Source organism: Ovis aries, chromosome X (assembly GCF_016772045.2).
Source record: "Ovis aries strain OAR_USU_Benz2616 breed Rambouillet chromosome X, ARS-UI_Ramb_v3.0, whole genome shotgun sequence".
Taxonomy (NCBI): domain Eukaryota; kingdom Metazoa; phylum Chordata; class Mammalia; order Artiodactyla; family Bovidae; genus Ovis; species Ovis aries.
In genome coordinates this window covers 55430496-55450951 of record NC_056080.1, presented here as the reverse complement: position 1 = coordinate 55450951, position 20456 = coordinate 55430496, and the positions used below count along the sequence as shown (strand labels likewise).

At 43.9% G+C, this 20456-nt stretch overlaps 1 protein-coding gene and 1 non-coding gene across 3 annotated transcripts in view; both read left to right on the top strand.

The window, feature by feature from the left end:
• CLCN5 (chloride voltage-gated channel 5) overlaps positions 1–20456 on the top strand; it is a 208782-nt gene that overhangs the window by 106716 nt on the left and 81610 nt on the right. The gene's annotated exons all lie outside the window — the stretch shown is intronic.
• Positions 18373–18437, top strand: MIR362 (microRNA mir-362). The gene has a single exon (NR_107973.1). It is a non-coding gene; the product is annotated as a microRNA mir-362 (primary transcript).

Below are 20456 nucleotides of genomic sequence, written 5' to 3'. Positions count from 1 at the left end.
TTGAAATATACACAGTTTATACATTAATTGTACATTAATTTATATTATGGGGTATAATGACATATATACCGAGGGCTTTCCTGATAGCTCGGTTGGTAAAGAATCTGCCTGCAATGCAGGAGACCCTGTTTTGATTCCTGGGTTGGGAAGGTCCCTTGGAGAAGGGATAGGCAACCCACTCCAGTATACATACCTGTCCAAAGTATCTGGGACAGACAGACAGACAGACAGACAGACACACACACACACACACAGACACACACACACACTACAGGAGAGGAAACGTCCTGACTTGCTTTCTCTCTTACATGCCTTGAGTGTAGGACCGTTGGCATCTTAATTACCCTCCCACACCCAAGGCTTGCAGGAGGGCCAGCCTTTTCCTCCCTCGGCAGTGCACGAGCATGAGCACACATACACAGTGCAGGTGATCCAGGTCTTGATGTAGCCCCTCCCTCCTAAATCCTGTGTGTGTTATACCAATCACTCCCTCCACAGCTGTCCCACTCCTTATGTGCCCCACCAGGCTTACCCCCTAGCACTCCTTCCTCGCTCCTTTGCTGCCCATGGGCAACCCCTAGGGTGCTGCTTGTGCCAAGAGAGTAAACCTTTCCCTGCTCCCTCTCTCACATCCCTTGCATGGTGGAGGGTGAGCTTTCTGAAAACCCCTCCCACATGCAGGGTTTGCAGGATGGTGAGCCTCGGCTTTTCTTGCTCTCTTGTGCCTCTGCTCATACACATACATGCATCTTCAGAAAAGATGGATGCACACACCAGTTGTGGGAAGGAGGATGGTCCTCAGCCCTGTGTCCTTTCTCTCATCTCAGTCATCCATAGATCTTGCAGGAGACAGAGTTTTCTTCCTTATCCTGTGCAGAGTATTGGTTCTCATACTCGGGGATGAGGATGACTTAGGAAGGTGAGTCTTTTGACCTCTTCCTTCCTTGTCAGCACCTAGTGGGGAGGAGAGAGGGCCTTTGCAGGATTCCCATACATGTGGTATGCTGGAAAGGGAGCCTTCTAGCTTATTCCCACAAACTCAGTGTGTGAGGGAGATTAATAAGTATCTGTTGCTTAACACATATGTGTTAGTCGCTCAGTTGTGTCCAGTTCTTTGCAACTCCATGGACTGTCACCAGCCAGGCTCCACTGTCCATGGGATTCTCCAGGAGAGAATACTGGAGTGGTTTGCCATTCCCTTCGTCAGGGGATCTTCCCAACCCCAGGATCGAACCCACGTTTCCTGCATTGCAGGCGGATTCTTTACCACTGAGCCACCAGGGAAGCCTTTCCATAACACATATGGAAGTGCACATACATGCACACACACACATCCATATAGGGTGTAGAAAGCGGGATTCCCCCACTGTCCCATGCCTTCCCCAGTGCCCATTTCTTTGCACAAGAGGGCATGTGAAAATTTGTTTTCTCAGACATTCATATAGACATGAATCAGGGAGAGCTTTCTCTGTTCTCTTCCCAGATGCAGGATTTGCAGCTTATTCAGTGAGACATTCATTCATTTAACAAATATTTATTGAACATATACTAGGTATTTGGGTAGTTTCCTATGCTCCAGGGATACATCAGTGATGGAAACACAAGAATTCTTTCCCTAGTGGGAGGGAGACAGGAGGTGAACAAAATGAACAAGTAAAACACATAGTATGCCAATTAGTCAGTCAGTTCAGTGGCTTGTCGTTTCCAACTCTTTGTGACCCCATGGACTGCAACATGCCAGGCTTCCGTGTCCATCACCAACTCCCGGAGCTGGCTCAAACTCAGGTCCATCAAGTCAGTGATGCCATCCAACCATCTTATCCTCTGTCGTTCCCTTCTCCTGGCTTCAATCTTTCCCAGCATCAGGGTCTTTTCCAATGAGTCATTTCTTCACATCAGGTGGCCAAAGTATTGGAGTTTCAACTTCAGTATCAGTCCTTCCAATGAATATTCAGGACTAATTTCCTTTAGGATGGAATGGCTGGATCTCCGTGCTGTCCAACGGACTCTTAAGAGTCTTCTCCAACACCACAGCTCAAAAGCATCAATTCTTTGGCACTCAGCTTTCTTTATAGTCCAACTCTCATCTATACATGACTGCTGGAAAAACCATAGTTTAGACTAGATGAACCTTGGTTGCCAAAATAATGTCTCTGCTTTCTAATATGCTGTCTAGGTTGTTCATAGCTTTTCTTCCAAGGAGGAAGCATCTTTTAATTTCATGGCTGCAATCACCATCTGCAATAATTTTTGAGCCCCAAAAAATAAAGTCGGTCACTGTCTCCATTGTTTCCCTATCTGTTTGCCATGAAGTGATGGGACTGGATGCCATGTTCTTAGTTTCCTGAATGTTGACTTTTAAGCCAACTTTTTCACTCTCCTCTTTCACTTTCCTCAAGAGGCTCTTTAGTTCCTCTTTGCTTTCTGCCGTAAGGTGGGTGTCATCTGCATATGTGAGGTTATTGATATTTCTCCCGGTGATCTTGATTACAGCTTGTGCTTCATCCAGACTGGCGTTTCGCATGGTGTACTCTACATATAAGTTAAATAAGCAGGGTGACAATATGCAGCCTTGACGTACTCCTTTTCCTATTTGGAACCAGTCTGTTGTTCCATGTCCAGTTCTAACTGTTGCTTCTTGAGCTGCATACTGATTTCTCAGGAGGAGGTCAGGTGGTCTGTATTCCCATATCTTGAAGAATTTTCCAGTTTGTTGTGATCCACACAGTCAAAGGCTTTGGCATAGTCAATAAAGCAGAAGCAGATATATTTCTGGAACTCTCTTGCTCTTTTGATGATCTAGCAGATGGTGGCAATTTGATCTCTGATTCCTCTGCCTTTTCTAAATCCACCTTGAATATCTTGCAGTTCTTGGTTCACATACTGTTGAAGCCTGGCTTGGAGAATTTTGAGCATTACTTTGGTAGCATGTGAGATGAGTGCAATTGTGTGGTAGTTTTAACATTCTTTGGCATTGCCTTTCTTTGGGATTGGAATGAAAACTGACCTTTTCCAGTCCTGTGGCCACTGATGAGTTTTCTAAATTTGCTGGCATATTGAGTGTAGCACTTTCACAGCATCATCTTTTAGGATTTGAAATAGCTAAACTGGAATCTATCACCTCCACTAGCTTTGTCCATGGTGATGCTTCCTAAGGCCCAAAGGACTTCGTGTTCCATGATGTCTGGCTCTAGATGAGTGATCATACCATTGTGGTTATCTGTGTCATGAAGATCTTCTTTGTATAGTTCTGTGTATTCTTGCCGCTTCTTAATATCTTCTGCTTCTGTTAGGTCCATACCATTTCTGTCCTTTATTGAGCCCATCTTTGCATGAAATATTCCCTTGGTATCTCTGATTTTCTTGAAGAGATGTCTAGTCTTTCCCATTCTATTGTTTTCCTCTTTTTCTTTGCACTGATCCCTGAGGAAGACGTTCTTATCTCTCCTTGCTATTCTTTGGAACTCTGCATTCAAATGGGTATATCTTTCCTTTTCTCCTCTGCCTTTGGCTTCTCTTCTTTTCTCAGCTAATTGTAAGGCCTCCTCAGACAACCATTTTGCTTTTTTGCATTTCTTTTTCTTGGGGATGGTCTTGATCACTGTCTCCTGTACAATGTCATGAACCTGCATCCACAGTTCATCAGGCACTCTGTCTGTCAGATCTAATCCCTTGAATCTATTTGTCACTTCTACTGTAAGGGACTTCATTTAGGTCATACCTGAATGGTCTAGTGGTTTTCCCTACTTTCTTCAATTTAAGTCTGAATTTGGCAATAAGGAGTTCATGATCTGAGCCACAGTCAGCTCCCAGTCTTGTTTTGCTGACCATATGGAACTTCTCCATCACTGGCTGCAAAGATTATCAATCTGATTTTGGTATTGACCATCTGGTGATGTCCATGTGTAGAGTCTCCTCTTGTGATGTTGGAAGAGGGTGTTTGCTATGACCAGTGCATTCCCTTGACAAAACTCTGTTAGCCTTTGCCCTGCTTCATTTTGTGCTCCAAGGACAAATTTGCCTGTCACTCCATGTATCTCTTGACTTCCTACTTTTGCATTCCAGTCCCTGATAATGAAAAGGACATCTTTTTTAGGTGTTAGTACTAGAAGGTCTTTAGGTCTTCATAGAACCATTTAACTTCAGCTTCTTCAGCATTACTGGTTTGCCAAGATATTGAATCGTTTGCCTTGGAAACGAACAGAGATCATTCTGTCATTTTTGAGATTGCATCCAACTACTGCATTTTGGACTCTTTTCTTTACTATGATGGTTTCTTCATTTCTGCCTAGGGATTGTTGCCCACAGTAGTGGATATAATGGTCATCTGAGTTAAATTCACCCATCCAGTTCATTTTAGTTCACTGATTGCTAAAATGTTGATCTTCACTCTTGCCATCTGCTGTTTGACCACTTCCAATTTGCCTTGATTCATGGACCTAACATTTCAGGTTCCTATGCACTGTTGCTCTTTACAGCATCGGACTTCCATTACCAGTCACATCCACAACTGGGTGTTGTTTTTGCTTTGGCTGCATCCCTTCATTCTTTCTGGAGTTATTTCTCCATTGATCTCCAGTAGCATATTGAGCACCTACCGACCTGGGGAGTTCATTTTCAGTGTCCTGTCTTTTTGCCTTTTCATACTGTCCATGGTGTTCTCAAGGCAAGAATACTGAAGTGGTTTGCCATTCCCTTCTCCAGTGGACCATGTTTTGTCATAACTCTCCACCGTGACCCGTCCGTCTTGGGTGGCCCTATATGGCATGGCTCATAGTTTCTTTGAGCAGACAAAGCTGTGGTCCATGTTATCAGTTTGATTAGTTTTCTGTGATTGTGGTTGTGATTGTGTTCTGTGATTGTGGATTCTGTGATTCTTTCACCCCTCTGGTGGATAAGGTTCAGTTCAGTTCAGTTGCTCAGTTGTGTCCAACTCTTTGAGACCCCATAAACAACAGGATACCAGGCCTCCCTGTCCATCACCAACTCCCAGAGTCCACCCAAACCCATGTCCATTGAGTTGGTGATGCCATCCAACCATCTCATTGTCTGTCGTCCCCTTCTCTTCCTGCCCTCAATCTTTCCCAGCATCAGGGTCTTGTCCAATAAGTCAGCCCTTCGCATCAGGTGGCCAGAGTATTGGACTTTCAGCTTCAACATCAGTCCTTTCAATGAACACTCAGGACTGATCTCCTTTAGGATGGACTGGTTGGATCTCCTTGCAGTCCAAGGGACTCTCAAGAGTCTTCTCCAACACCGCAGTTCAAAAGCATCAATTCTTCTGCACTCAGCTTTCTTTATAGTCGAACTCTCACATCCATACATGACCACTGGAGAAACCATAGCCTTGACTAGACGGACCTTTGTTGACAAAGTAATGTCTCTGCTTTTGAATATGCTGTCTAGGTTGGTCATAATGTTCCTTCCAAGGAGTAAGCATCTTTTAATTTCATGGCTGCAATCATCATCTGCAGTGATTTTGGAGCCCAGCAAAATAAAGTCAGCCACTGTTTCCACTATTTCCCCATCTATTTGCCATGAAGTGATGGGACCAGATGCCATGACCTTAGATTTCTGAATGTTGAACTTTAAGCCAACTTTTTCACTCTCCTCTTTCACTTTCAACAAGAGGCTCTTTAGTTCTTCTTCACACTCTGCCATAAAGGTGGTGTCATCTGCGTATCTGAGGTTATTGATATTTTTCCCTGCTGTCTTGATTCAAGCTTGTGATTCATCTAGCCTGGCATTTCTCGTGATGTACTTCTCATATAAGTTAAATAAGCAGGGTGACAGTATACAGCCTTGATGTATTCTTTTCCTGTTTGAAACCAGTCTTTTGTTCCATGTCCAGTTCTAACTGTTGCTCCCTGAGCTGCATACAGATTTCTCAAGAGGCAGGTCAGGTGGTCTGGTATTCCCATCTCTTTAAGAATTTTCTACAGTTTATTGTGATCCACACAGTCAAAGGCTTTGGCATAGTCAATAAAGCAGAAATAGATGTTTTTCTGGAACTGTCTCGCTTTTTCCATGATCCAGCAGATGTTGGCAATTTGGTCACTGGTTCCTCTGCCTTTTGTAAAACCAGCTTGAACATCTGGAAGCTCACAGTTCATGTATTGCTGAAGCCTGCCGTGGAGAATTTTAAGCATCACTTTACAAGCGTATGAGATGAGTGCACTTGTGTGGTAGTTTGAGCATTCTTTGGCATTGCCTTTCTTTGGGATTAGAATGAAAACTGACCTTTTCCAGCCCTGTGGCCACTGCTGAGTTTTCCAAATTTCCTGGCAAATTGAGTGCAGCATTTGAAATAACTCAACTGGAATTCCATCACCTCCACTAGCTTTGTTCATAGTGATGTTTCCTAAGTCCCGCTTGACTTCACATTACAGGATGTCTGGCTCTAGGTGAGTGATCACACCATCGTGATTATGTGGGTCATGAAGATCTTTTTTGGATAGTTCTTCTGTGGGCTTCCCTGGTGGCTCAGAGGTTAAAGCGTCTGCCTCCAATGCGGGAAACCTGGGTTCAATCCCTGGGTCAGGAAGATCCCCTGGAGAAGGAAGTGGCAACACACTCCAGTATTCTTGCCTGGAGAATCCCATGGACAGAGAGCTTGGTAGGCTACAGTCCACGGGGTCACAAAGAGTCGGACACAACTGAGTGACTTCACTTTCACTTTCTGTGTATTCTTGCCACCTCTTCTCAATATCTTCTGCTTCTGTAGCTCCATACCATTTCTGTCCTTTATTGTGTCCATCTTTGCATGAAATGTTCCCTTGGTATCTCCGATTTTCTTGAAGATATGTCTAGTCTTTCCCATTCTATTGTTTTCCTCTATTTCTTTGCATTGATCGCTGAGGAAGGCTTTGTTATCTCTCCTTGCTTTTCTCTGGAACTCTGCATTCAAATGGGTATATCTTTCCTTTTCTCCATTGCTTTTCACTTCCCTTCTTTTCTCAGCTATTTCTAAGGCCTCCTCAGACAAGCATTTTTCTTTTTTTTAATTTTATTTATTTATTTTCTTAATTTTAAAATCTTTAATTCTTACATGCGTTCCCAAACATGAACCCCCCTCCCACCTCCCTCCCCATAACATCTCTCTGGGTCATCCCCATGCACCAGCCCCAAGCATGCTGTATCCTGCGTCAGACATAGACTGGCGATTCGATTCTTACATAATAGTATACGTGTTAGAATGCCATTCTCCCAAATCATCCCACCCTCTCCCTCTCCCTCTGAGTCCAAAAGTCCGTTATACACATCTGTGTCTTTTTTGCTGTCTTGCATACAGGGTCGACATTGCCATCTTTCTAAATTCCATATATATGTGTTAGTATACTGTATTGGTGTTTTTCTTTCTGGCTTACTTCACTCTGTATAATCGGCTCCAGTTTCATCCATCTCATCAGAACTGATTCAGATGAATTCTTTTTAACGGCTGAGTAATACTCTATTGTGTATATGTACCACAGCTTTCTTATACATTCATCTGCTGATGGACATCTAGGTTGTTTCCATGTCCTGGCTATTACAAACAGTGCTGTGATGAACATTGGGGTACATGTGTCTCTTTCCATTCTGGTTTCCTTGGTGTGTATGCCCAGCAGTGGGATTGCTGGGTCATAAGGTAGTTCTATTTGCAATTTTTTAAGGAATCTCCACACTGTTCTCCATAGTGGCTGTACTAGTTTGCATTCCCACCAACAGTGTAGGAGGGTTCCCTTTTCTCCACACCCTCTCCAGCATTTATTGCTTGCAGATTTTTGGATCGCAGCCATTCTGACTGGTGTGAAGTGGTACCTCATTGTGGTTTTGATTTGCATTTCTCTAATAATGAGTGATGTTGAGCATCTTTTCATGTGTTTGTTAGCCATCCGTATGTCTTCTTTGGAGAAATGTCTATTTAGTTCTTTGGCCCATTTTTTGATTGGGTCGTTTATTTTTCTGGAATTGAGCTGCATGAGTTGCTTGTATATTCTTGAGATTAGTTGTTTGTCAGTTGCTTCATTTGCTATTATTTTCTCCCATTCAGAAGGCTGTCTTTTCACCTTGCTTATATTTTCCTTTGTTGTGCAGAAGCTTTTAATTTTAATTAGATCCCATTTGTTTATTTTTGCTTTTATTTCCAGAATTCTGGGAGGTGGATCATAGAGGATCCTGCTGTGATTTATGTCTGAGAGTGTTTTGCCTATGTTCTCCTCTAGGAGTTTTATAGTTTCTGGTCTTACATTTAGATCTTTAATCCATTTTGAGTTTATTTTTGTGTGCAGTGTTAGAAAGTGATCTAGTTTCATTCTTTTACAAGTGGTTGACCAGTTTTCCCAGCACCACTTGTTAAAGAGATTGTCTTTACTCCATTGTATATTCTTGCCTCCTTTGTCAAAGATAAGGTGTCCATATGTGTGTGGATTTATCTCTGGGCTTTCTATTTTGTTCCATTGATCTATATGTCTGTCTTTGTGCCAGTACCATACTGTCTTGATGACTGTGGCTTTGTAGTAGAGCCTGAAGTCAGGCAAGTTGATTCCTCCAGTTCCATTCTTCTTTCTCAAGATTGCTTTGGCAATTCGAGGTTTTTTGTATTTCCATACAAATCTTGAAATTATTTGTTCTAGTTCTGTGAAAAATGTGGCTGGTAGCTTGATAGGGATTGCATTGAATTTGTAAATTGCTTTGGGTAGTATACTCATTTTCACTATATTGATTCTTCCGATCCATGAACATGGTATATTTCTCCATCTATTAGTGTCCTCTTTGATTTCTTTCATCAGTGTTTTATAGTTTCCTATATATAGGTCTTTAGTTTCTTTAGGTAGATATATTCCTAGGTATTTTATTCTTTTCATTGCAATGGTGAATGGAATTGTTTCCTTAATTTCTTTTTCTACTTTCTCATTATTAGTGTATAGGAATGCAAGGGATTTCTGTGTGTTGATTTTATATCCTGCAACTTTACTATATTCATTGATGAGCTCTAGTAATTTTCTGGTGGAGTCTTTAGGGTTTTCCATGTAGAGGATCAAGTCATCTGCAAACAGTGAGAGTTTTACTTCTTCTTTTCCAATTTGGATTCCTTTTATTTCTTTTTCTGCTCTGATTGCTGTGGCCAAAACTTCCAGAACTATGTTGAATAGTAGCGGTGAAAGTGGACACCCTTGTCTTGTTCCTGAAGGCCATCACCCTAATACCAAAACCTGACAAAGATGTCACAAAAAAAGAAAACTACAGGCCAATATCACTGATGAACATAGATGCAAAAATCCTCAACAAAATTCTAGCAATCAGAATCCAACAACACATTAAAAAGATCATACACCATGACCAAGTGGGCTTTATCCCAGGGATGCAAGGATTCTTCAATATCCGCAAATCAATCAATGTAATTCACCACATTAACAAATTGAAAAATAAAAACCATATGATTATCTCAATAGATGCAGAGAAGGCCTTTGACAAAATTCAACATCCATTTATGATAAAAACTCTCCAGAAAGCAGGAATAGAAGGAACATACCTCAACATAATAAAAGCTATATATGACAAACCCACAGCAAACATTATCCTCAGTGGTGAAAAATTGAAAGCATTTTTCCTTTTTGCATTTTTTTTTCTTGAGGATGGTCTTGATTCCTGTCTCCTGTACAGTGTCCTGTACCTCTATCCATAGTTCATCAGGCACTCTATCAGATCTAGTCCCTTAAATCTATTTCTCACTTCCACTGTATAGTCATAAGGGATTTGATTTAGGTCATACCTGAATGGTCTAGTGGTTTTCTCAACTGTCTTCAGTTTTGGTCTGAATTTGGCAATAAGGAGATCGTGATCTGAACCACAGTCAGCTCCCAGTCTTTTTTTTTTTTGCTGACTGTATAGAACTTCTCCATCTTTGGCTATAAAGAATATAATCAATCTGATTTCAGTGTTGACCATCTGGTGATGTCCATGTGTATAATCTTCTCTTGTTTTGTTGGAAGAGGGTGTTTGCTATGACCAGTGCGTTCTCTTGGCAGAACTCTATTAGCCTTTGCCTTGTTTCATTTTGTACTCCAAGGCCAAATTTCCCTGTTAGTGCGGGTGTTCCTTGATGTCCTACTTTTGCAAAAGGACATCTTTTGGGGGTGTTAGTTCTAGAAAGTCTTGTAGGTCTTCATAGATGTTCAACTTCAGCTTCTTTAGCAATACTGGTCAGGGCATAGACTTGGATTACCGTGATATTGAATGGTTTGCCTTGAAAACGAACAGGTCATTCTGTTGTTTTTGAGATTGCATCTGAGTACTGCATTTCGGACTCTTTTGTTGACTATGAGGGCTACTCCATTTCTTTTAAGGGATTCCTGCCCGCAGTAGTAGATGTAATGGTCATCTGAGTTAAATTCACCCATTCCAGTCCATTTTAGTTCGTTGATTCCTAGAATGTCGACGTTCACCCTTGCCATCTCTTTTTTGACCACTTCCAATTTGCCTTGATTCATGGACCTAACATTCCAGGTTCCTATGTAGTATTGCTCTTATAGCATCAAACCTTGCTTCTATCACCAGTCCCATCCACAACTGGGTGTCGTTTTTGCTTTGGCTCCATCCCTTCATTCTTTCTGGAGTTATTTCTCCACTGATCTCCAGTAGCATATTGGGCACTTACTGACCTGGGGAGTTCATCTTTCAGTGTCCTATCTTTTTGCCTTTCATACTATTCATGGGGTTCTCAAGAATAATGAATTGGTTTGCCATTCCCTTTTCCAGTGGACCACATTCTGTCAGACCTCTCCACCATGACCCATCAGTCTTAGGTGGCCCCACAAGGCATGGCTTAGTTTTATTAGGTTAGACAAGGCTGTGGTCCATGTGATCAGATTGACTAGTTGTCTGTGATTGTGGTTTCAGTCTGTCTGCCCTCTGATGCCCTCTCTTAGTGCTCTATCTCAGATAGATAAGGTAAGAGGCTTATGGAAGCTTCCTTATGGGAGAGGCTGACTGAGGGGGAAACTGGGTCTTGTTCTGATGGGCGGGGCTATGGTCAGTAGATCTTAATTCCAATTATCTGTTGATGGGGCTATGTTCCCTCCCTGTTGTTTGACCTGGAGCCAAACTATGGTGGAGGTAATGAAGATAATGAGGTCCTCCATTGCCAAATGAAATAATGCCATTTGCAGCAACATGGATAGACTTAGAGATTGTCATACTAAGTGAAGTGAGTCAGATAAAGGCAAATACCATATGTTGTGACTTAAACATGAAGTCCTAAGAAATGGTACAAATGAACTTATCTACAAAACAGAAATAGGGTCACAGATGTAGAAAACAATCTTAAGGTTACCAGCGAGGAAAAGAGGAGAGGGAGAAACTAAGAGATTGGGATTAACATATACACACTACTATATTTAAAATAGACAAATAAGGATCTTCTGCACAGGCAACTCTACTTAATACTCTATATAATGACCTATATGGGAAAAGAATCTAAGAAAGAGCGTATATATGTATATGTATAACTGACTTACTTAGCTGTACAGCAGAAAGTAACACAACACTGTAAATAAAATGTGTGTGTGTGTGTGTGTTAGTAAGTTGTGTCCAACTCTTTGAGACCCCATGGATTTTAGGCCGCCAGGCTTTTCTGTCCATGGCATTCTCCAGGCAGGAGTATTGGAGTGGTTGCCATTTCCTCTTCCAGGGGATCTTCCCGACCCAGGGATTGAACCATGGTCTCCTGCGTTGCAGGAAGATTCTTTATTGTCTGAGTTACAGGGAAGTCACAGGGAGTAACTGTTTCCACTCAGTTTTGAACCAAGGACCTCTCCCATGTTAGGTGAGTGTGATTACCACTACACTGTGGAACCTACTATATCAACTATACTCCAATAAATTTTTTTTAAGAAAAAGAGAGGCCTACTGTGTTCTCAGAACAACAACGAGGTCATTCTGACATGGGAAGTAGTGAGATTTGATGGCAGAAATGGAACACTGATGATTAGTATGTATCAATTAGTATGTACAATTCCCCTGGCTATCCAATGGTTAGGAGTCTGTGTTCTCACTGCTGAGGGTCCGACCCCTGGTTGGGGAACTAAGATCATGAAAGCTGCGGGGAACGGCCAAGAAAATAAAAAAGAAATTAGGATCCAAATAAAGTCCATACATTGCATTTGGTTGATAGGTATCTGAAGTCTCTGAATTACACCTTCTCCCACCATCTATATTTTTTCTTTGATTGTAAAGTGGGCCATTTGTCCTGCAATGTCCTACAGACTGGATTTTTCTGATTGCATCCCTGTGGTGTAGTTTACATGTTGCTGTCCCTTGTTTGTATTTCCTATAAATTGATAGTTGTATCTAGAAGCCTGAAGAGATTCAGGCTTAATTTTGAAGTGGGCAGGAATACTTCCATCAAGAGGCATATAATGGTTGGTTGTCCTTTCTTTGGTGACGTTAGTTGCCATTGATGCTCGATTCCTGGGGCCATTATTTCATTAGGCCTGTAAAATAATGATACTCTCATTCCATTATTCTTTCTTCATTTATTAAGTGGAATACTTCTATAAAGGAAAACTTACCCTCAACTACTGTTTGATTACCCAGTGCTACAGTTTTTACAGAAAAGACAGATACATGATTGATTCTCTTTATTTATCAGTTCTGAAAATAATGAGTTGGCTCAGTAGCATACTCCAAAAAGGATCTTGAAAAAAAATTATTGTCATAAGCTCATGGATTTAGATATATTTGATCTTCCCATTGTGGTTCTTGTCCTCAGTAGAGCTCAAATGTCCCATCTTAGCCAGGAGAGCATCTTCAAGTTGGTTTTTGAGTTCTTTGGGCATGGCCCCAGTACTTATTCAAGAGCTTCTCTGCTTTATGGATTGATTTTGTTCCAGTCTTATCTTAGACGTCTTCCCCAGACCTGTAATTTACCATATCTTCAATAAGCCTTGGTTCCTTTTTTATAACACATGGTATTTGGAGGCCTTATTCTAGGCCCTACAGGTGCTCAGTGCCTCTGGATTGGTCATTGTTTTCAGGGTTATTCAGTGATCAGAACGACAACAAAAAAGCTCGATCATGTTTCTAGATAAAACATGAAATCAGGGAGTTTCTTGGTGGTCTGGTGGTTGGGACTCTGTGCTTTCATTGCCAAGGGCACGTGTTCAATCCCTGGTTAGGGAACTAAGATCCCACAAGCCATGTGGTGCCACCAAAAGAAAAACAAAAAAACAAAAGAAAACCCCACATGAGATCATTCTTACATTTCCAATTCAAAATCAGATCACACGGGTTTTACATGCCTTTGTTTTAAAAGCATTGTTCTGACTTGTGTGGTAAATAGACTATAAGAGAGAGCAAGTGCAGAAACAGGGAGAACAATTGAAATCATTCAGGTGACAAGTTGATGGAGACATGGTGGTAGTGTTGAAAGTGAAAACTGGTCAGATATGGATCTATTTTAAAGTTAGGGCCAATTGGATTTGCTGATATATTGGATATGAGGTATGAAAGAAAGAGGGGTCAAAGATGAACTGTTCTTTTTCTTCTTTTTCATGTATGAGTTGGCCATCTGTGCTGACACTGCTTGTATGGGTGCCCTAGTTTTCTGCTCTGTTCCCCTGTCTCCAATCATAATGCCCAGATGTGGGTACTGTCTCAGTGCAATGTACCTGGGCAAGGATTCACAGAAGATAAGTGTCTTCTGCACAGAGAAGAATGGCGCGCCAGTCACCTCTCCTCATTCCTTTCACAGATCTTTTTTAGCATCTCTTGGATTTAGGAATCTAAGCATACATCAGAAATGCTCGGCTCACTGTCCTTTGACCTTGTGCCAAAGAATAAAATTCCTCACTCCCATTAAGCCTGCCTTCCTGTGTTCAAGGGGCTGGGAAAAGTGAGGATTTTCTGTTCTTCCCACACCACTCCTGAGAGCCCTCTCATTTGCTTTTTTCTAATCCTTGGTACCTGGTTGCTAAGTGCTTTCTACTAGAGTGTGCCAGAGCAGGGATTTAGAGCAGGCTGAGCCTAATCTGCAGATGGAAGCACAGAGTGCCTGTACATCATCTCCCTCTTCTTCCGGCCATTATTTACTTACTTCCTACTATGTACTGGATAGTCCGCTGGCTGTAGGGAGCCAGCAGCAAACAGGACGCTCATATTACTCTGAGTATACTGGCTAGTGGACGCATAAAGGAGGATGAGTCTCATTTGTATCCCCTGTGCAGGTGTGCACACATGCTGGTGAATGAGATTATACTCTTTAGTGTCCCCTGTCCAAGCACCCTGCCCCACCACCATGACAGCTGGGCATCTATGGAGGGGTGAGAACCTGCATGCAGAGTCCCATTGACAAAGTGAGCAGGGATGGAGCCTTCCTGCCCTTACCCTGCCCTTCCATACCTTCCAGGAAGAGCAGTGAGCTGTCTCAGTGTTCTTCCCTTGAGAAGTTATTTAATTGAAGGCGCACTACTTGTTAGTGCTGGTCTCTCGTTCGTAGATACCAGACATACAGCACACCATCAAGATAGATAGAGTGAGCATGCGCGGGAGGTCCACACATGGCCATGTTTGCAGCATACACAGGCAGATGAGCTTCCAGAGACAGGAGACACTGGAATCTTTGGTTTCATACTCACAGGGGCAAAGACCCCATTCTCATTCATCCACTGGTATTGTTTTTTTTTCTATTTCTCCTCCATCTCTTTCCCCTATCCTCTCCACCCCTCGCCACAGGCACACATGGACCCTCACTCAGAGTTCACTTCGTAAGTCATTCTCCTCTGCTACTTATATACATGGGAAACATTAAGGAGAGGGAGCCTCCTCACCTCTTCCTTCTCATGTTCATTGCCTAAGGGAGGGCGAGCTTTCTAAAATTCCCTCCAACAGTCAGGGTTTTCAGGAGGGAAGCCTCAGCTCCCTCATTCTCTTGTATGGAAGGCATGTGCTTCCCTGCTCGCCCCCTCTGCCGCCACCCCACATGCTGAACTTCACTCACAATGCATCTCCAGTATGAATGCACAGGCTCTGACTCCACTGCTCTTGCAGCTGAACAGCGAACTGTCTAAATACCATTCCTGTAGGCTGCATTTGCACAAGCAGTCCAGGGTGCACTTTCCTGTTGCAGCCGTTCCTCCCTGTGCTCACACTCGCTCTCTCCCCCGCCTTTTCTGAGACACACACACAGAGTAGAGGACAGGGAAACTTCTGATGTTTTCCTTCACATTCTTTAATATGAGGATAGGGTGTGAACTTTGTTGATAAGGGAGATTAAGAGAGAGACAGACTCCTCAACTCACTTACACACAAAGGAATTAAAGAGAATAAATCTATTTATTCTCTCCCCCGCCCCCTCCGCCCACCACAGGTATACTCAGTTTGATGGGTATTCAGACCTCTTTCCTCTCCCCTGTCCCTTGTGTGCAGGAGTGTGGCCCCTGCCCTTAAAAATGCACACTCACTCAAATACATGGATGCATATAAGTGGAGGGTAAGAAATACAAGTAACGATAGCCATGTGCTAGGTACTGTGCTCCATTTTGTGTTTATTTGTCATCCTGTTTAATTTTCATGCACCATTAGGAAGTAGGCTTTCAGTTCAGTTCAGTCGCTCAGTTGTGTCTGACTCTTTGCGACCCCATGAACCACAGCACGCCAGGCCTCCCTGTCCATCACCAACTCCCGGAGTTTACCTAAACTAATGTCCATTGAGTCGGTGATGCCATCCAACCATCTCATGCCCTGTCATCCCCTTCTCCTCCTGCCTCCAATCCCTCCCAGAATCAGAGTCTTTTCCAATGAGTCAACTCTTCACATGAGGTGGCCAAAATATTGGAGTTTCAGCTTCAACATCAGTCCTTCCAATGAACACCTAGGACTGATCTCCTTTAGGATGGACTGGTTGGATCTCCTTGAAGTCCAAGGGACTCTCAAGAGTCTTCTCCAACACCACAGTTCAAAAACATCAATTCTTCAGTGCTCAGCTTTCTTTATAGTCCAACTCTCACATCCATACATGATCACTAGAAAAACCATAGCCTTGACTAGACAGACCTTTGTTGGCAAAGTAATGTCTCTGCTTTTGAATATGCTGTCTAGGTTGGTCATAACTTTCCTTCCAAGGAGTAAGCATCTTTTAATTTAATGGCTGCAAAAACAAAAAAAAAAATTAATGGCTGCAATCACCATCTGCAGTGATTTTGGAAGCCCCCAAAAATAAAGTCAGCCACTGTTTCCACTGTTTCCCCATCTATCTGCCATGAAGTGATGGGACCAGATGCTATGATCTTAGGTTTCTCAGTGTTGCACTTTAAGCCAGCTTTTTCACTCTCCTCTTTTACTTTCATTAAGAGGTTCTTTAGTTCTTCACTTTCTGCCATAAGGATGGTGTCATCTGCATATCTGAGGTTATTGATATTTCTCCTGGCAATCTTGATTCCAGCTTGTGCTTTTTCCAACCCAGTGTTTCTCATGATGTACTCTGCATAGCAGTTAAATAAGCAGGGTGATAATATACAGCCTTGACGTACCCCTTTTCCTATTTGGAAACAGTCTGTTGTTCCATGTCCAGTTCTAACTGTTGTTTCTTGACCTGCATACAGGTTTCTCAAGAGGCAGGTCAGGTGGTCTGGTATTCCCATCTGTTTCAGAATATTCTACAGTTTATTGTGATCCACAGAGTCAAAGGCTTTGGCATAGTCAATAAAGCAGAAATAGATGTTTTTTCTGGAACTATTCTTGCTTTTTCCATGATCCAGCGGATGTTGGCAATTTGATCTCTGGTTCTTTTGCCTTTTCTAAAACCAGCTTGAACATCTGGAAGTAGGCTTTATTGACCCCATTTTTCAGACATGTTGACTCTCTAAGTTCATTTGTGGTGGAACTTGGATTTGAAACAGGGTTATGTGAACACAGGAGTCCATGGTTTTCCCTCCACACCACTGTAGTCCCAGCAGCAGCAGCATCTCCTGGGAACCTGTTAAAAATATAAATTCTTGGGCTCTTCTCCAGGCCTGTGGAGTTGGATACCCCTATAACCTGAGTATTACCAAGTTCTCCAGGTGATCCTCGGAGAAGGCAATGGTACCTCCACTCCAGTACTCTTGCCTGGAAGATCCATGGACGGAGGAGCCTGGTGGGCTGCTGTCCATGGGGTCGCACAGAGTCGGACACGACTGAAGCGACTTAGCAGCAGCCAGGTGATCCTGATGCACGTCAGAGTTTGAGAACAACTGCACTCAACTATGGTGTTCCCTGGTGGCTCAGATGGTAAAGAATCTGCCTACAGTGCGGGAGACCTGGCTTCAATCTCTGGGTCAGGAATATCCCCTGGAGAAAGGAATGGCTGCCCATACCGGTATTCCTGCCTAGAGAATTCCATCCATGGACAGAAGAGGCTGGCAGGCTATCCAGTATGTGAAGTGAGGTGAAGTCGCTCAGTCATGTCCGACTCTTTGTGACCCCGTGGACTGTAGCCCACCAGGCTCCTCCGTCCATGGGATTCTCCAGGCAAGAATACTGGAGTGGGTTGCCATTTCCTTCTCCAGGGGATCTTGCTGACCCAGGGATCGAACCCAGGTCTCCCACATTGCAGGCAGATGCTTTAACCTCTGAGCCACCAGAGAAACCCAGTATGTAGTCGCATGTTAATAAGCCTCAGTGATATTCATTCATTCGCTCTTTCCTCTCACTCTCTTCTCCTCTCGGTCTCTTTGCCCTTGTAGGTTTATACTTCTTTGTTGTTGGTTTGTTGTTGTCATCTGAGAGAACAGAAAAGACATGTGTTCAACTAGACATCTTCATTGTGAAGCTTCAGAACCTTCTCTTCCGTATCACGAGTAAGCAGCTTCTGTGAAGAAGACTGAGCCCACTCGTTAAGCCCACGTGGGACCGCCTGTTCTGGCTCCCCTCTCTAATTCTTGCTCCCCAGATGAGAGTGCTTTGTGAATGCAATCCACCTGGGCAAGGATTCTGAATGTGAGAGCTCCCATCTTCCATATGGGACAGAGCACCTTTCCAGCCTCTTCCCAGCCCTGTCACCAATGTTTATTGATCACCTCTTCCATACATGGTACCAAGCTGGGTGGTGAGCCTATAGTCATGAACAGGCACACCATGTCCCTGCCCTCATGTTGCTTACAGTTGAGGGAGGAGAATGGAATTCTTCTTCAGCCTTTGCTCCACCTGCCCTGAGGGTGGGTGGGCCACAGAATGGACGTCTCATTGCTGCTGTCACCCACAAGTACACAAAAGCAGGAACCTTGTCTGATCTCATACAGAAAGTTCTCTGCCTCTCTGTACAATCAATCCTCAGTGTATATACATGAGACCAAGACTGTGTCATAGCTGTATACACACAGGGCAGGTGCCTGAGCCTTCTTGTCTGCTCCCCCTCTCGAATCCTTGGAACCTAGGTGTGAGTGCTACTCTAGTGCAACACACCTATTCAAGGATTCAAAGAGGCTGAGCCTGGTCTACGTGGAGAAGGACCGAGTACCGATACATGACCTCTTCCACTGACTCATTGTCTTTCAAACATTTCATTTCCTAGGAGGTATGCTGCACTGGGTGGCAGAGATTCACTGGTGAATGATATGGACTGACCCAGAGTCCTCAACCCTGGGCTCTCTGGAGGACAGGTGGGAGAAAGGGCCTCATTCCCCTGTAGCAGGCTTACGCCTATGTCAGGGTGTGAGCTTTCTCTTTATTCTGGCTTCCTACATTCATACACTAATGGGGAAGCATGCAGTGGGTGATGGCACAATCAGTCATTGCCCTCCCTGAGCTCATAGTTTGTCAGAGGAGTGGAAAGGGGTAAAGTAGCCCCTTTACCATGCCATCCCCAGTATGTGCATACACATGCATACCCACCTCCACCCCTTGCTAGATCATGCCAGCTTTTTTGTTAACCTCCAGATGCACAGCCAACACGTGTGAACTTTCACGTACGATCTGAAAAAGGTGCTGCTCACAGCCTGTATTCAGAGGCTCTGTCTGAGAGAGAATGGCCGTGGGACCTTGTGCGTGGTGATGAGTATACATGTACATGCTGGGGAGGAGGGCACAGTCTGTTAAAAGCATGTAGTGATGCCTTGTGGGGATGGGTCCATGAGAATTAAATATGTACATCTGCACACGTACAGGGTGCCAGCACCAGTGCTTTCTGCTCTGTTTCTCCTCTCCTCCTTTGTGCAAAAGTGAGAGTTCCTTCTAAATGCTGTGCCCTGGGGTGGAGATCCTTGAGGGTGAGCCTGCTCTGCGTGGAGCAGGACAGGTGATCTGGCTGTTACCTCTCAGCTACTTGCTGCATGCTTGCCTGCCGTCTGTCCCTCATTCATTCTTTCCTTCCACAAATAATATTTATGAGGCACTGTGCGACAGACTTGGCCCCTGTCCTCCTGGATCTTCCAGTCCAGAGAGGAAAGTAGACATTCTCATCACCCATCACCGCTGCATGTACTCAGGGTGAGCAGCCATGCAGGGGACTTACCTGCCCTACCCCCCCCCCAGCTTACTAACAAGTACAAAACTTCTCGTCCTCTGTTGCACTGATCCAGGCAGGAGCACCTTCTCTTCAATTCAATCCTATGTAAATGCAGTGGGCAGGAATGGTGAACCTCCTTGTTAAACATACATGCAAGGTATGCAGGTGCTGGAATCATCTGTTCTGGCTCCCCCTCTCTAATCCTTGCTACCTGGGTGAGAGTGCTTTCTGAATGCAATGCACCTGGGCAAGGATTCTGAGAGAGGGAGCACCATCTTCGCCTAGAACAAAGCATCTCTGTGTCCTCCTACTTGGTCCCCCCCCCCCATTCTACAACTACCTGCTCTAGCTCAAGTGTGGTGCTGAGCAATCAACCCATGAGAAAATGCACTGCATCTGGTCCTTCCCTGCAGGTTGGAGAATGGACCCCCTTTCTTTCATCATGCCCACATGTCGTCAGGGTGGGCAGGCTGCACATTGGAAATTGACATAGCTGCCCTACATCCTGGTCACAGATAGATGTGTGTAGGAGAATCTTTGAAGCCTCAGTACAGTTCCACACAAAGGTACTGTGTGCAGAAGAGGGGCCTGACTGGGTGCATACACATAAACACGTACCACAGGGTGGGCCCCCGCTGGGTGCATCCCTCTCCCTTGTTCAGTCTGGGAGCTGGTGCTGTCTTGAATCACTGCCACTGTTTGGGACTCCAAGGCAAGGAGCCTTGTCTACATGTAGGAGGACAGAGCAGCAACCTTTCATCCTTATTTCCCTTCTTCCCCAAGATATTTGAGTGTCTCCTCGATGCCAGATACTATCTCTTCACAGAGGATGTAGCAGGGGTCAAAATGGACACAGTTGTTACCCTTATATTCTGGTGGGTGACTGACAAACACACCAACACATGGATGCTACACACGAATAGGCCACTGTTCAGAGGAATGGAGTAGATCTCTGTGGTTCCTGCTGCCTGATCTATAGACCCAAACATATGCA